This window comes from Oryctolagus cuniculus, chromosome X, assembly GCF_964237555.1.
Source record: "Oryctolagus cuniculus chromosome X, mOryCun1.1, whole genome shotgun sequence".
In the NCBI taxonomy this organism is placed as follows: domain Eukaryota; kingdom Metazoa; phylum Chordata; class Mammalia; order Lagomorpha; family Leporidae; genus Oryctolagus; species Oryctolagus cuniculus.
Genome location: NC_091453.1, coordinates 6,056,837 through 6,074,653, shown reverse-complemented (window position 1 = coordinate 6,074,653; position 17,817 = coordinate 6,056,837). Strand labels below are relative to the sequence as shown.

The 17,817-nt window shown below is 45.2% G+C and overlaps 1 protein-coding gene across 10 annotated transcripts in view; it reads left to right on the top strand.

The window, feature by feature from the left end:
* MAP7D2 (MAP7 domain containing 2) overlaps window positions 1–17,817 on the top strand; it is a 136,049-nt gene that overhangs the window by 97,981 nt on the left and 20,251 nt on the right. The gene's annotated exons all lie outside the window — the stretch shown is intronic.

The window sequence follows — 17,817 nt, the reverse complement described above, 5'->3', positions numbered from 1 at the left end:
TTAAGCAATCACCCGCTGCCTTCCAGGGTATAGATTATCAGGAAGCTGGAGTCAGGAATAAAGTCAGGACTCGAATCTAGACACTCCAATGTGGGTTGCAGATATCAACAAATGCTCAACTACAAATACACTACAAATACCTGTTATTGGTGTGTCCATCTCCCAAAAGGAAAATCCTTCCATTGCACATCACTGAATTAATAGTATGGTTGGTTGGTTTGTTTGTAGTTCATTGTGTCTTTTCTGGTCTAGTATTGCCTGTCTTTGTTTATGGTATCACTCTCATGCATATTGTTTAAGTTTGTAATGTTGGTTCAACAATCTTTATTTTTCATTGTCTTATTTCTGAGCCTTTTCAGCTTCTAGCCGTATTCTGGTGTTAATCTGGGACCTTTATATTAACAGAAAGGAAAGCCTAGTGTGGGGAGCAACCGGACTAGACTGAGTTACTGGAATTAAGACTTATTCTATGCATCTGCTCTCCCACAATATGGCGCTGGGAGAGAAGTAAACAGCTTCCGCACAGCTGCCTCCAGTTCAACTAATAAACTGTAGGACTTGCTACTGATTGGAGGAGAGCAGCGTACTCGGCGTGTGGGCAGCCGAGTTGGGATTGGCGGAGGAGGACTATAAAGGAGGAGAGAGACGGCATGCACCAGGGAACATCTATGGGGAACATCTAAGGGAACCCGTGCAGCCCCCGAGAAAGCCGGCCGGCGGTGTGCCGCTCCCCTGCGGAAGTGGGGAATGTGGCCAGGGGGAACTGCCCTTCCACGGAGGTGGAAGGGATAGTAGCCAACCCGGGAAGAACCAGCAGCAAACCCGGGGAGGGCCGAGCAGACGAAAGAACAGCGCAGGGTCCTGTGTCGTTCCTCCACGAAGAGGGGGAGCGACATAATGGTGCCGTGACTCGGATATGAAGCCTAGGCAGGGTTTAGTGTCGTTCCTCCACGAAGAGGGGGAGCGACATAATGGTGCCGTGACTCGGATAGGAAACCTAGCTTGGATAGGAAACCTAGGACGGATAAAAAACTTAGGAGGGAAGAAACGGGAAGAACTAGGGAAAATATCGGAGAGAGAAACTAGCAAACAGCCTAGGGAAATTACCGGAGAGAGAGACTAGCAAACAGCCTAGGGAAAAGCCGGACGAAAAAGGTGCCGGAAGAAGCTATTGAAAGCCTAGGCATAGACTCAGATACGGACTACGGGGGGAAGCTGGGAGAAATCTCTAAGGTCGAAAGCGAAAGTGAAAGCTAGAACAAACAGACTCGGACGCGGACTGTGGGGAGAGGCCAGGAGAAATGAGGGAGGAATATCGTTGGAGGAAAGTTTGGGGAAACATACCGGGTAGAGAAAAATGTTAGGGAAATTGAAGCCGTGGGGGGCAGGCCAAGGCGGACACGAAAGCCACTTTGGGGTTCTCAAGTTAGCCCGGGAATGGGGGGCGAAAAGTTGAAACCAGAAGCTGAAACGTAAGCCAGATTGGGATCCGTCTGATTAGCCCGGGGAGCAAAGGACGGGAAGCCAAACCGTGGGGCGGAGACGTATGCTGGGTTGAATTCGCCAGGCTAGCCCGGGGAACTTAGATTGAATGCTAGTGGCGGACACGTAAGCTACGCTGTGTTACTCGCGGAAGCCGCCGCGTGCAGAGAGAGCACGGGGCGTGAATAGATAGGGAACGGGGCTGGCGCGAGGCCGTGGTGCAGACGCGAAGGCGTGGAGACCGCGGAGTGCGCGAAGCCAAGCCGCGCAAAGCCGGGAAGCTGCGCAGATGAAAGAGGCGCGGGCTGAAGCGGCTCAGAGCTGGAAAGCTGCCGAGAAGCAGCCTCGGGGCGGGCGCAGCCGGGAAGCCGCGGGGATAAGAATGAGAGCGGGAAGCTGCGGGGATAAGAGAAACAGAAGTTTAGAAGTAAAGTGAGAGAAATAGGAATGCTGGAAGATGGAAGTAAAATGGGAGAAGTAGGAATGCCCGAAGATAGAGAAATAGAGAAATAGAAAGGCCTCCCCTCAACATGGCAGTGAGAGAGCTTGGATTCGGTCTGCCTGATTAAGTGAGGCGATGAGCACCTGCGGCGGCTAGCAGCTTATGCGCCGCAGGTCACCGAACACAGGCACGCATCAGCGCCTAAAAACCTCCTCACAATATGGCGAAGAGAGGACCCGGATTCGGTTTGCCTGATTTGATAGGACTTGTAAGAACCTGTGGCAACTCTAGCAAGCAGAGCAGAGTGTGTGCCGCGGGACACCGAAGACAGGCGCGTATCAACGCCAAAAAATAAAAAGAAAGGGGGATCTGTGGGGAGCAACCGGACTAGACTGAGTTACTGGAATTAAGACTTATTCTATGCATCTGCTCTCCCACAATATGGCGCTGGGAGAGAAGTAAACAGCTTCCGCACAGCTGCCTCCAGTTCAACTAATAAACTGTAGGACTTGCTACTGATTGGAGGAGAGCAGCGTACTCGGCGTGTGGGCAGCCGAGTTGGGATTGGCGGAGGAGGACTATAAAGGAGGAGAGAGACGGCATGCACCAGGGAACATCTATGGGGAACATCTAAGGGAACCCGTGCAGCCCCCGAGAAAGCCGGCCGGCGGTGTGCCGCTCCCCTGCGGAAGTGGGGAATGCGGCCAGGGGGAACTGCCCTTCCACGGAGGTGGAAGGGATAGTAGCCAACCCGGGAAGAACCAGCAGCAAACCCGGGGAGGGCCGAGCAGACGAAAGAACAGCGCAGGGTCCTGTGTCGTTCCTCCACGAAGAGGGGGAGCGACACCTAGTTTATCCTGGGGCTTTTTTACACCTTCTCTTTTTCTGGAAATTGATTCAGGATCCCAGGGTGGATAGTAACTTGCAAATTTCATCATCATTGTTGTAAATTTCACTGAATTGAACCATGGATGTTATTGCCTTCAATAGAGATGAGAATTTGAAATTGAAAATCTTAAGGAAGATTGTGTTTCTAAAACTATCTTGTATTTTAAGCCACAGGTGGCTTACCTCAGTTCTTTTTCCCCAACAGAATAATGAATTACAGTTTGGAGAGATGAAACTAGAGATAGTAAAGCAAAGTTTATTCAAGTATATTCCTGGGGCCAGCACTGTGGCACAGCTGGTTAAGGCACTTCCTGAGACAACAGCATCTCGTCTGAGCACTGGTTCGAGACCTAGCTGCTCAGCTTCTAATCTAGTTCCCTGCTAATGTGCCTAGGAAAGCAGTGGAAGATGCTGCCCATGTGGGAGACCTGGATTGAATTCTAGGCTCTTGGTTTTGTCCTGGTCCATTCCTGGCCATTACATCCATTTAGAGAGTAAACCAACAGATGAACAATCTCTGTCTCTCTGCCTCTCCCCTCTCTCTGTAACTCTGCATTTCAAATAAAATACATCTTGAAAACTAACTAACTAACTAAATAAATACATACATAAATAAAGTACATTCCAAGGGACAAATGGACCAGTTGAGAAGAAACATGGCAATTTTTTTCCCTGGTTTGGGGCTTTATCCCTAAAGTGTGAGTGGTGACTGGTGATGCAGCTTTGATGCCCGTAATTGGCGTCTTTCATTTACATCTGGGGATTACATACCTTGAGCTCTGCAGCTCTCTGTGCCTGTGTTTCACAGCATGCATCAGCGATGCTCACGGAGGTGGGTGGGTAGGGAGTACCTGGAGCATAACCGCAATGCCCAGTGTCAAACTGGGCCTCACTGCACACGTGCCATACTAGACTTCTCTGGTTTGTCTGAGTTCTCGTATTATCAGAACACCTTAACCACAAGGTAAACCACCAAGTGGGCAGTCTTGGGTAGATCCCTACAGAGAACAGGGTCCTTGATTTCACCCCTGGTTGAGGGTTGTGTGGCCCATCCCCAGTCACTCATGCCTGATTATCTGCCCGACAATTTGAGTTTTTTTTTTAAAGATTTATTCATTTGAAAGGTAGTGTTATAGACAGAGAGACAGACAGAGAAAGGTCTTCCATCTGCTGGTTCACTCCCCCAAGTGACCACAACAGCTGGAGCTGGGCTGATCTGAAGCCAGGAGCCAGAAGTTTCCTCCAGGTCTCCCGTGCAGGTACAGGGGACCAAACACTTGGGCCATTTTCCACTGCTTTCCCAGGCCATAACAGAGAGCTGGATCCGAAGTGGAGTAGCCAGGACATGAACTGGTGCCCATATAGGATGCTGGCACTGCAGGCGGTGGCTTTACCCACTACACCACAGCACTGCCCCCCCACAATTTGAGTTTTATCAAAGCTCTCCCTGTCCAAAGAGGCTTCAATAAAATCCCAGATTTTTCGTACACAGTTTACTTTAGGGAAAATTTTTAAATTTCCATTGTATCTAGTAATAGTAATCAACACATAGTAGGGTCTTTAAATATGTGTGCAATTAATGAATGCAAGTCACTGTGCCCAGTACTGAGAATCCCCAGATGAGTGAGAACTGTTTCTATTTGAAAGAATCGTGACTGAGGTAGGAGGGAGATATGTACACAATGAATATAATGGAGGCCCTAGCCCAGAGGGCTTCCCAACTTCTTTTTTTGGGGGGAAGGGCGGTTAAAATAACCTTTATTTTCTCAAGTGTAGTAAGTGCACCACAGGAAACTTAAAAACACAAGAAGCAAAGAACAAAGTCATCTGCAATCACAAGCAGTTGAGTTCAACATGTCCTTCTGGGTCCCGTGTGTGCACACACAACATCTGCTTTTATGTGGCTGAGATATGGAATATATGGATCATGGTTTTTCATACTTCATGAATATTTACCAATTCAAAATCTCAAAGCTGTATGAGTATTATGATAACCAGAAATATACTACATCAACTCAGTCTGTTAGGAAAAATGTAATTGATTTTCTTGGAAACAAAAATTTTGTAAAAGACAAAAATAGCAACAGGTCTCTAAATACAAGTTCTGTCCGAGTTACAATTAAGACACTGCATTCCCTTACTGCCCTACACTGATACACACAGCAACGCTGCGTACTGAGTGTTCTGTTTCTAAGAGAATTCATGATCACATTGGTATTATCAGAATATTAGCAACAAGGCATGTTTGCATTCACTTACTTAATGTACTCCTACAGCACAGCCAAAAGAAATGCACATCCACCAGTGGCTATCATCAAAATGTAGATAGGCTACCTCTCGCTTTGTACTTCCTTCTGCCCCTCTGCTGCCGGCCCAGTGAGGAAGTTCTGATACATGCTGACTGCTCAGAGGTGGTTTAAGGATTCCAGGTCCAGGATGCATCTTTTCTATCAATTATAGCAAAAAGATGCAAACTGCCTAATTCACCATCTCTGCTTTTTTTTTTAAAGAAAAGATTTATTTATTTATTTGAAAGTCAGAGTTACAGAGAGAGAAGGAGAGGCAGAGAGAGAGGGAGAGAGAGAGAGAGGGGTCTTCCATCTGCTGGTTCACTCCCAAGATGGCCACAACGGCTGGAGCTGCACCGATCCGAAGCCAGGAGCCAAGAACTTCTTCCAGGAAGCTCTGCTTTTTATCATACATTGCCACCCCAAGACATCTGTAAGGTATAGCTGTTGTAAAGAATGAACTTTGTCCACAGTAAACATGGGTATTTACCAAAAAATGCACATATACACCTAGTGGCCTAATCTAAAAGCATCTTCTAGATATGGAGATACTAGTAGTAATGAGCCCTTCCCTTCACCCTCCCCTTCCACCATTCCAGTGACCAAGCCCAGGACTGTGACATCTCCCTCCCAGAGGAGGGCTAGCAAGGGTCACTCCCAGCAGATAGTCCTTCCTAAAAACTTCCAAAAGGGGCATTTATATAGGGATTATCTTATTACCTCTTCCTTTAACATCCCTTGGGCATTAGGACTTATGTATCTTTTTAAATTTAAATTGCCTTGTTGTCATTTTTTTTAAGATTTATTTTATTTGAAAGTCAGAGTTACACAGAGAGAGAAGGAGAGGCAGAGAGAGAGGTCTTCCATTCACTGGTTCACTCTCCAATTGGCCACAATGGCTGGAGCTGCGCCGATCCGAAGCCAGGAGCCAGGAGCTTCTTCTAGGTCTCCCACATGGATGTAGGGACCCAAGAACTTGGGCCATCCTCCACTGCTCTTCCAGGCCACAGCAGAGAGCTGGATAGGAAGTGGAGCAGCCGGGTCTCAAACCAGAGCCCATATGGGATGCCGGCGCTTCAGGCCAGGGCATTAACCCTCTGGCCACAGCACCGGACCCAGGACTTATGTATCTTTTTGTTTGTTTGTTTTTTGACAGGCAGAGTGGACAGTGAGAGAGATAGACAGAGAGAAAGGTCTTCCCTTTGCCGTTGGTTCACCCTCCAATGGCCGCCATGGCCTGCGTGCTGCGGCCGGCACACCGCACTGATCCGATGGCAGGAGCCAGGTACTTCTCCTGGTCTCCCATGGGGTGCAGGGCCCAAGGACTTGGGCCATCCTCCACTGCACTCCCTGGCCACAACAGAGAGCTGGCCTGGAAGAGGGGCAACCGGGACAGAATCCGGCGCCCCGACTGGGACTAGAACCTGGTGTGCCGGCGCCGCAAGGTGGAGGATTAGCCTAGTGAGCTGCGGCGCCGGCCCTGACTGATGTATCTTTAATACACAGCAATAATAACTAAAATGCATGTATATGACAATGGACAATCGGAGCAATCTAACAGGAAGGTAACCATTCTATGCATACTTCCTTACAACCCTCCCTACCCCCGCCGCTGCCGCCCACCACCCAGTGACTTCAGCATTCTCTCCAAGATGTCGAGTTTAATGCCATTCCAAAAATGCAACCACTGCTATGAGATAACAAACTACTTAAACAGGTGTTACTTTTAAACTCCTAGATCTTTAATTGGCCGGCGCCGCAGCTCGATAGGCTAATCCTCCACCTTGCGGTGCCGGCACACCAGGTTCTAGTCCCAGTTGGGGCGCCAGATTCTGTCCCGGTTGCTCCTCTTCCAGGCCAGCTCTCTGCTGTGGCCCGGGAGTGCAGTGGAGGATGGCCCGAGTCCCTGGGCCCTGCACCCCATGGGAGACCAGGAGAAGCACCTGGCTCCTGGCTTCGGATCAGCGCGGTGTGCCGGCCACAGCGCCTATTGGAGGGTGAACCAACGGTAAAAGAAGACCTTTCTCTCTCTCTCTCTCTCTCTCACTGTCCACTCTGCCTGTCAAGAAAGAAGGCTATGGCTTCTTCTCAGTTGTTTAAACTCCTAGAGACTAGGGGTTTCCAGTATGGACTTCAGTTTCCCACTAAACACGCAATAGCCCCTAAAAAACCCACACATGTAACAAAGGCTCTAAGTGAATGTCTTCTCAACAAGAACATTCTGGCCTAGAAACCTTTCCCTTCCCATCTCTACCAACCCAGTGGACAAATCTACAACCCAGGTAGAAGCACCTGTAATGCTTACAGGGAATTTTAGCAATTTCACTTCCATAAGTGGTTGTAAGAACAGTGTTTCCTATGAGTTTTAACGTAAAGTTACTAACTCATTTACCAACTTTACTTTTGTCATGCACCAGCAAACTTTTTAACATCTAGGAAGGCTGGATGTTGTAAATAGGACTTTTTTGCCCTTTATGTATACATTATATACACAGCAAAGTAAAACAACATGACAAACAGGCTGCCCGACTTCTAATCCCTCAGGACTCACACTTTCTGAAACTTCCAAATTTGAATTTACCCCTGCTCTGTGTTCACATAGCATCATGTGCATACTCTATCGTTCATCCACTTGACCTGTAGAGTGCCTTCCTGTGTCTGGTGCTCTTCTAAAGGCTGACAACGCAACAGTGAAGGTGGCAAGTTTCTACCCTCGTGGAGCTTACGTGGCAATGAACAGCAAATATAATATCAGGCGATAAGTGCTATGAAGAAAAACTAAACTGGTGCAGAGGACACAGTGGTGGAGGGGAGTGAGCAGCTAGCTGCTGTGATCAGCAGACTTCCCTGAGGGGATGGGTGATGTTGGAGCAGAGTCCTGCATGTAGCACAGGGCAGGCTACACTGATCTGTGCCTCATCGCAGTATACCGACATTAGCATTTTACATTCGCTTAGTGGTCCTGCTAGACTGCCTTGAGGATCGGGACTGTCTTGATTTATCTTTGCACAGTAGGTGCTCAGTATGTGTCTGTCTTAGTAAATTCAGGCTACTATAACAAAATGCCATAACCTGGTGGCTTATAAACAACAGAAATGAATTCCCATAGTTCTGGAGGCTAAGAAATCCAAATCCAGCAGATTTGGTGTCCTGAGAGGGCCTGTGCCCTAGGGCATAATTGACCGTCTTCTTGATGTACCCTATTTGGAGAAAGGACCAAATGAGTTCTCTGGAGTCTCTCTCTCTCTCTTTTAAAGATTTATGTATTTTACTTGAAAGTCAGAGCTGCAGAGAGAGAGAGAGAAACATAGAAGTCTTCCATCCTCTGGGTCAGTCCCCAAATGGCTGCAACAGCTGGAGTTGCGCCAATCCAGAGCCAGGAGCCAGGAGCTTCTGGGTCTCCCACACGGGTGCAGGAGCCCAGTGACTTGTACCATTTTCTGCTGCTTTCCCAGGCCATAGTAGAGAGCTGGATTGGAAGAGGAGCAGTCAGTACTTGAACCGGTGCCCATATGGGATGCTGGCACTACAGGCAGCAGCTTTACCCGCTACGCCACAGCACCAGCCCCAGTGTAGTCTCTTTTATGAGGGTACTAAACTGCATTCATAAGTGCTCTGCCCAATGATTAAGTCATTTCCTGAGTGTGCCACCTCCTAATACCATCACTGTAGACATTAGGGTTTCACACAAGAATTTTAAGAGGCACAGACATTCAGATCAGGGCAGTGTCTGCAGGATGAAAGCAAGAAAAGAGGGAGAGCCTAGAGGGTGGGAATGAGGTCAGCTGCCAGATAGGGGAAATGGTGGGGCCCAACCTGGGCTCTGGCCCTTTGCCTTCCTTGTCGTCTGGGCCATCATCAGCTTATTCTCCTGCTCAGCAGTTCCTGATACAGGCAGGACAAAATAGTCATTGAGCTGGCTTCCTTGTGTACCATGAAAAACACGAGAATCTGGGGATAGAAGTTGCTATATGACCTCTAAATTAGTATTACTGAGTTGAGATGTCAGAGGAGATGCAAATACTTCTTGATTTTAAAATGTTCAGAAAGAAAGACAGTTTCTCCCTGGGTGAAAATTAGTGGTTGAACCACATTGAGTATCGACCAGTTCTGAGAAACATGGCATCTAAATAGAGCAAATGTCAATTCTGAAAAATTTCCAACTATATAGTGGTGAAACACAGTGGATTGCCAACAACTTACATGGGTGGATCTCAGCAAAGTAGTGTTGAGTGGAAAAAGCAAGTTTCAGAAATTCAGCAGAATCATTACATTTATGTTGAGTTTTCAGATGTGCAAACCTAAATAATGTGTATTTAAAAATATAAATGTGATTAAGTTTTTTTTATAAAAAGAAAGGAAATGGGGCAAATGAAATTCAGGGCATTAATGGCCTCCAATGTGGAGAAGGGGGTTGAATAAAGGAGGGACACAAAAGAGATTCCGGAATAATGATAATGTCTTTGTTTTGGACTAGGGGGTGGATGGACATTTGTTATATCATTCTTTATTCTTTTGCATACTCAATATTGAAGAAAGACAATAAAAAAGATACACTTGATTTTTAAAATGGTGTCACAAAAAAATAAACCCCACCCAAACTGGCGTTTTTGATGCTCCCTCTCTGCATACAAAGTGTGTGATTTTTAAAGCACGCTAGAAATGATGTGACTTTCAAAGAGGGTGTAGATAGCCCCTTTAAACTTTCATCCAGAAGCCTAGATGGATCATGTGATTAATGATCCCTTTACTGTGAACTCCTAGGCTCTGACAGTACATTGTTCTCCCTGATCTCAGATATGTTAAGCCACAGTTGGGTGGCTGTGCATATTAATAGCATTGCTTTTTTAAGCATTGCAGTTTATTTTCATTGTTTGCATTGTTAGGTATTTGTATGGGTTTTAGAAAACTAGCTACAGCAACACTCTGAAAGACATGGATGGAGCATAGCTTTCTTGCTGTAACCTAGAGAGAAGAAATCAAGTGTAGCCAAGTAGATATACCCAGCCTGCCTCTGCCTTTGAGTGTTGCTGCTGCCTTGTCCCGTTAGTTCTTCAGTGAGAACTATTCTCTAATAGTTTTTCTTTAGAGATTTATTTATTTACTTATTTGAAAGAGTTGCGCAGAGAGAGAAGGAGAGGTGGAGAGAGAGAGAGAGGGAGAGAGATCTTGCATCCGCTGGTTCACTCCTCTATTGGCCACAATAGCCAGAGCTGAGCTGATCCGAAGCCAGGAGCCAGGAGCTTCTTCCAGGTCTCCCACGCAGGTGCGGGGGCCCAAGGACTTGGGCCATCTTCCACTTCCCCAGGCCATAGCAGAGAGCTGGATCAGAAGTAGAGCAGCTGGGACTAGAACCAGCACCCATATGGGATGCTGGCACTGCAGGTGGTGGTTTTACCTGCTACGCCACAGTGCTAGCCCCTATCTAATAGTTTTATATTCTTAGAAACAAATTCTAAGTCAGTTTGGTCATTTTGATGAGTAATGTTTCAGTTATCTATTGATGGTAAGCTACCCCTCCCCCAATTTAGTGGCTTAGGATGATAGCTTATTGTTTTTTTTTTTTTTATTTAATGAGCATAAATTTCCAAAGTATAGCTTATGGATTACAATAGCTTCCTCCCCCCCGTAACTTCCCTCCCACCCACAATGCTCCCCTCTCCCACTCCCTCTCCCCTTCCCCTTCACATCAAGATTAATTTTCAATTATCTTTATATACAGAAGATCAATTTAGCATATATCAAGTAAAGATTTCCACATTTTGCTCCCACACAGAAACACAAAGTGTAAAATACTATTTGAGTACTAGTTATAGCATTAATTAAACACCTAAGAGTAATTGTGTATTAATTAGAGTTCAACCAATAGTTTTAAGTAGAATATAGAATGCAACTTTTGTATTGTTGTGGCTTCCCCCCCCAACCTCCCTCCCTCCCGTGGCCCTCCCCTCACCTACTCCCTCTCCCATCCCGCCCTTTATCACGTTTCATTTTCAATTACCTTCATATACTGAAGATCAACTTAGTATATACTAAGCAGGGATTTCAACAGGTTGCACTCACACAACCGAACCAGGTATAGGGTATTGTTCGACTAGTAGTGTTGTTTTTGAGTTTCATAGTTAAACACATTAAGGACAGAGATCCTGCGTGGGGAGCATGAACCCAGTGACTCCCATTGTTGATTTAACAATTGGCACTCTTATTTATGACGTCAGCAATCACCCGAGACTCTTGCTATGAGCTGTCCAGGCTATGGAAGCCCCTTGAGTTCACCGACTCTGAACTTGTTTAGTCAAGGCCGTATCACAGTGGAGGTTCCTTCCTCCCTTCAGAGAAAGGTGCCTGTCTCCTTGATGGCCTGATCCTTCTAGGATGATAGCTTATTGTTAATTATCACAGTGCTATGACTTGGCTTGACAGAAAGAGGGCCTCCTGGGGTCTTTGGAGCAATAGTTCTGCGGGTTGACTTGGGCTCATTAGTAGTTCTCACCCAGGGTCTTCCTTGCTGTTGCAATCCAGTGTCAGCTGGGGGTGCAGCTGAGCTGGAGATCCATGCTGGCCCATTCACCTGGCTGGCAGTTGATACTGGCTCTTGGCTGGAAGCTCAGCTGGGGCTGTCAACCAGAGTGCCTGCATGGTCTCTATATGGCTTAGGTGTCTCACACCAGTGGCTAAATTCCAAAAGGAAGTGGTGACTCCAAAGGTAAGTATCTCCCAGGACAGAAGCAGAAACTGCCAGGCCAGCATTACTTCTCTGCTGTATATTGTTATATTATTATTGGTCAAAGCAGTTGGGCCAACCCAGGTGCAATGGGATGGAGAAATAAACTCAAAAAGATTACCTGTGATGGGAGATACATATTTGGAAAAATGCAGTGTGCCAAAGACAATGATTTATGGAGAGTGTTCATAGCTGACATCAATTTTGTATCAGGAACCAAGTTTAATTTCATTTTATCATGTGCTGGAGACAAAACAGATACTCCATTTGAAGGGAAAAATTAGAATGAAGTTGTCTGGATGGCTCAAAATAAGCATCTCCTACTTTGCTTTAAATCACAGGCTCATAGAAGTTTACCAGACCCAGCTTCTTCCCTTTGTGTCTCAGGACATTTAATCACTTATTAATGGGTATCCTTCTCATAGGCTTCTCTAGTATATACATGGGATGGTTATTGCTTCCCTGAGATGAGCATCTATAGTGGTTCAGGACTTCCTGTGCTGACAACTTGCTGGTTTTTTCCCACCAGTTTTATCAGAAGATAATTTGAGTTTAAATAAATTTTTGGGCCTCTTTATTTTATTTTTAAATATTTTATTTATTAATTTATTTGAATGGCAGGGTTAGAGAGAGGCATCTTCCATCTGCTGGTTCATTCTCCAAATGGCTGCAATGGCCGGGGTAGGAGTCTCAAATTCCATCTGGGTCTTCTATGTAGGTCACAGGGGCCCAAGTACTTGGGTCATCTTCTACTGTCTTCCCAAGCACATTAGCAGGGAACTACATTGGAAGTGGAGCAGCTGGGACCCAAACCACACATATGGGATGCCAGTGTTGCTCCCCAATGCCAGCCCTGAGCCTTTTTATTTAGAACCTTTCAGTCTCACAGAGGTGCAAGACTAGACCCCAGGGAACTCCTGGAACTCCTGTACACCTTCCATCCCATGTGAACATTTAGCCACATTTGCGTCATCATTCCCATCTTCCCATTACTCATTCATAGTCTATCACATTCACCCTCCATAGATGGACACACATACTTATACAGAGTTGTCCTTGAACTGTTTGAGAGTAAGTTACAGGCATCATGCCCCTTTACCTCTAAGGACAAAGACTTTTTTTTTTTTTAAACCATAGTAAATTATAAAATCTGAAAATTTAGCTTTGACATGATATTGTTACTTAATTTATGGTCTATAAGCAACCTTTGCCAGTTGTCCCAATAAGATCCTTTTTGGCATATTTTTTTTCTGGTCCAGGACCCAACTCAGGGATCAACATTGCATTTAGTTGTCCTGGTTGCTTAGTCTCCATTAACCTTGGAACAGTTCCTCTTATCCTGACTTTGACCTTCTTAAAGCACATAGACCTATAGTTATTTTGAGGACTGTCCTTCAATTTGGATTGGTCATGATTAGATTCAGGTTGTGCAGTTGAGGCAGGAATCCCCTACTACAGATGTTGGGTCCTTCTCAAGGCCTCATGTCAGGAAGCCATGATGTCAGTTTGTTTGATTACTGGTGATACTAACTTTGATCTGGATTAAGGTGGTACCCAGGGTTTCTCAGCTATGAAATTGCTTTTTCTCTCTGGGAAGTAGTAGACTTTCAGAACGTTGGCTGAGCTGTGTTGGTAAGGCCACAGAACCCTCCCGTCAGTGGGTGGTCTTTCACCGAGCATGGAAGGAAGCATGTTGCTTTGGAGAACACAGAACTGGATTCTAGGATATGGAGGAAGAAAGGCTTTTTGGGTTCCACTCGTTAGTCTGCTCACATTTAAAAGCATGATAGCCTTCTCCCGAGAGTCTTGCCACTCCGCTTACAGAAGTGTTTGTTCATACTTTCTGCTGCTCATGGAACTTAAAAGGATATAAAATCCTTCTTCATGCTCTTGGAAGGCCTAGTTCTACCACCCCAAACTAACCTTATGAATCCCCTTTGTTATATTTCTAATTGAACCTGGAAGAATTAAAGTGGAAAAGCCAAAAAAACCAAGGCAAAGGACAGATGGGTTGGGTGCCAGCTCTGACACTCTTGCCTATTTGCATCTCTTAGGAAAGGTTATTTAAAGCACTTAGGACTTGGTTTTTCTCATCAAAAATGCGGTTAATAGTAATTTCCTACCTACTTTACTGGGTTATTGTGGCAATCAGAAAGACAAGAAGGTACTTAAAAATAAAAATCTATAAAAAGCACAGTGATTTACCCCGATTAATTTATGTCTAATTTCTTTCATTAGCCAGGATACTTATTTCTGGCAAATTAAAATAAAATTACTTTGCCAGACTTCAGTTGCTCACGATGGGATGAGCCGGGCTGGCTAGAGAGCCATGGGGCTTGCCAGACCCACATTGCCTTGTTCAAGATGCCTGTGCCTAACAGCTCTTACAAGGCAGCTTGCACAGTGCTGGGTGCATGTAAGCAAATGACAAGGCAGGAGGAGCAGGAAACTACAGATAGGTAGCTAAACTGTAGAACTTTGAAGATTTTATTCTGTTTTTAGTTACTCCCTGTTAGAAAAAAATCTATGACTTGGTACACACTTCTCTAATTTGAAGGTCATATTTGTTCAAGGGGACTTAACGTTAAATTTGTGGAAAATGAAAATAAAAGATAAGTTTAGTTTGGTGCAAAAATTTTAAATCTATGTGTAATTTTTCCATTATATGCCTTTTCATGAGCTTATGGAAGACCCCCTCGTATTGTATGTAAGAGTGTCTATACCTTTTTGTGTATTTTCGAATTTATTTTGTTATTCATGGGTAGGGGAATGTAAACACTTCTTAATGAGTTTTATCTTGAATAATCCACCATTACTTCTCAGTGAGAAGTTATTCTTAAATGTGTGTTCATGAGTAATTGGCCTAGTTTTATTTAGAATAGAACTTTGCAATATGTTAGAACTGAACCTACACATGACTGTTCTGTTAAAACAAGTCGAAGCAAAGCTGCTCAGGGACATAGTGACTTGAGGCTGTCAGAACCTCCCCCACTCAGGCCAATCTGACCTTTTCTCCCTAGAATTATACTCCTGACATTTCTATCTATAGGCGTCTTCAAAAAGTTCATAGAAAATGCATATTATAAAAAACCTGTGCATGGGTATAAAATGTATTTTGTACCAAAATAAACTTATCTTTTAATTCTATCTCACCACAAACTTTCTGAAGTACTCTCATCCTTAAATGGATCTAACAGAACCTTCAGGCTCCCACCACACTGAAGATGTGAGTTCATCATGGTCCATTACCTTCTGCTATTGAGCTGTTCATACTGGGAACCTTGAAGACATTACGCTAAGTGGAATAACCCTGACACCAAAAGACAAATACTGTATGATTCTACTTATGTGAGGTAGCTGGAATAGGCAGTTTCTTTTTTTTTTTTAAGATTTATTTATTATTTATTTGAAAGAGTCACACAGATAGAGAAGAAGAGGCAGAGAGAGAGAGGTCTTCCATCCGCTGGTTCACTCCCTAATAGGCCACAATGGCCGGAGCTGTGCGGATCTGCAGCCAGGAGCCAGAAGCTTCTTCTAGGTTTTCCACGCTGGTGCAGGGACCCAAGGACTTGGGCCATCTTCTACTGTTTTCCTGGGCCATAGCAGAGAGCTGGATGGGAAGTGGAACAGCTGGGTCTCAAACCAGCACCCATATGGGATGCTGGCGCACTTCAGGCCAGGGCGTTAACCCGCTGCACCACAGCGCCGGCCCCTGGAATAGGCAATTTCATAGAGACAGGAAGTAGGGGGAATGAGGAGTTTATATTTAATGGAGATGGATGGTGGTGATAGTTGCATAGCACTGTGTATGTCCTTAATGCCACTGAACTTTCCAATTAAAAATGGTTAAAAAGGGGGTCCAGCATTGTAGCATAGTGGATTGGGCCACCTCCTGAAACTCTAGCATCTAATGGCCTGGGAAAAGCAGTGGAAGATGGCCCAATTGGGCCCCTGCCACCTATGTGGGATTCCTGGAAGAAGCTCCTGGCCCCTGGCTTCGGATTTGCCCAGTGCTGGCCATTGCAGCCATCTGGGGAAGTGAATCAGTGGATGGAAGATCTGTCTCTCTCTCTCTCTGTGTGTGTGTGTGTCTCTCCCTCTGTATCTCCATCTGTCTCTGTAACTCTTTCAAAATAAATTAATTCATTATAAATGGTCAAAACGGTAAGTAAAGTTATATATATTTTATCACAGTTTTCAAAAAAGGAACCCATTAACCCATTGCTGTATGTGGAAGCCAGATCCAACCCTTGTGTTCATATAGAAAGAGGTGGTAGATATACAAAGAACTCAATTCAATAGCAAAAGAAACAACCCCATTTTTTTTTATTTTTTTATTTTTGACAGGCAGAGTGGACAGTGAGAGAGAGAGACAGAGAGAGAAAGGTCTTCCTTTGCCGTTGGTTCACCCTCCAATGGCCGCCGCTGCAGCCGGCGCACCGCGCTGATCCGATGGCAGGAGCCAGGAGCCAGGTGCTTTTCCTGGTCTCCCATGGGGTGCAGGGCCCAAGCACCTGGGCCATCCTCCACTGCACTCCCTGGCCATAGCAGAGAGCTGTCCTGGAAGAGGGGCAACCGGGACAGAATCCAGCGCCCCAACCGGGACAAGAACCCGGTGTGCCGGCGCCGCAAGGTGGAGGATTAGCCTATTGAGCCACGGCGCCGGCCTGAAACAACCCCATTTTTAAAAGCCAGTAGATCTCATCAGACGTATCTCAAAGAAAAACGTACAGATAGCCAATAGGTATATGAAAAAATAGGCTCAACATCATTAATGATCAAGCAAATGCATATCAAATGAGATATCACCTCATTCCAGTAGATTGGCAAACCCACTACTGGGTATTTCTCTAAGTGAAATGAATTACCCTGTTGAAGAGACATCTGCACTCCCATGTTTATTGCATCACTATTCACAGTAGCCAAGAAATGGAAACAACCGAAGTGCCCATCCACTGACAAATGGATAAAGAAAATGGGATGCAGTGGAATATTACTGAGGAAAAAAAGTATGAAATCTTGATATTTGCAACATGGATGCAACAGGCGATTGTTATGTTAAATGAAGTAAGAAAAGCACAGAAACATAAGTAGCACATGTTCTCACTCATATGTGGAGTCTTGAAAAGGTGGCCTCGTAGAAGTTAAGAGTATAATGGTACCAGTGGCTGAGGAGGGAAGATGGGAGAGAATTGAGAAAAGATGATTCATAGGTACTAAGTTATAATTAGATAGGAATAAGAAGTTCTGGTGTGCTATTGCGTAGTCAGGTGACTAAAGATAATGTTAACATATTACGTATTATTCTGTGACAACTGCAAGAAGGGCAGGTAATTGGTGCAGCAGTTAGGACACCACTTGGGATGCCCACATTCTGTATCAGAGTGCCTGGTTCCAGTTCCAGACCCTCTGCTTCTGATCCAGCTTCCTGCTAATGCACACCCTGGGAGGCAGCAAACTCTGACTCAAGTAGTTGTGTCCCTGCCATCCATGTGGAACACCCAGACTGAATTCTGAGCTTGAAGCTTTGGCCTGGCTCAGCCCTGGCTATTGCATTTATTTTGAGGAGTAAACCAACTAATGGAAACACTGTCACTCTCTCTCCTGCCTTTGAAATAAAGTGAAAATAAATAAATAATTTTGAAAAGAAAAGAAAAAAGTAGTGGAAAAATGCCTGGCACTCCATCTATCTTAGTTGGTTTTCTGTTGCTATAACAAAATACTTGAGACTGGGTACTTTACAAAGAAAAAGGGTTTATTTTGGCCCACAGTTTTGGAGGCAGGGACATTTAAGAGCACTGTACTAGCATCTGTTAGGCTTCTGATAAGGGCCTCATGCTGTGTCATCTCATGGCAGAAAGCAGAAAGAAAGTAGGCACAAGACAAGCCAAAGAGCAGAGCATGTGTGAGACCAGGGTGGCTAACCTAAACCCATTCTCATAACTAACTCAGTCCTACAAGACCTAATGTGCTTCCCTTAGTGACCTAATCAG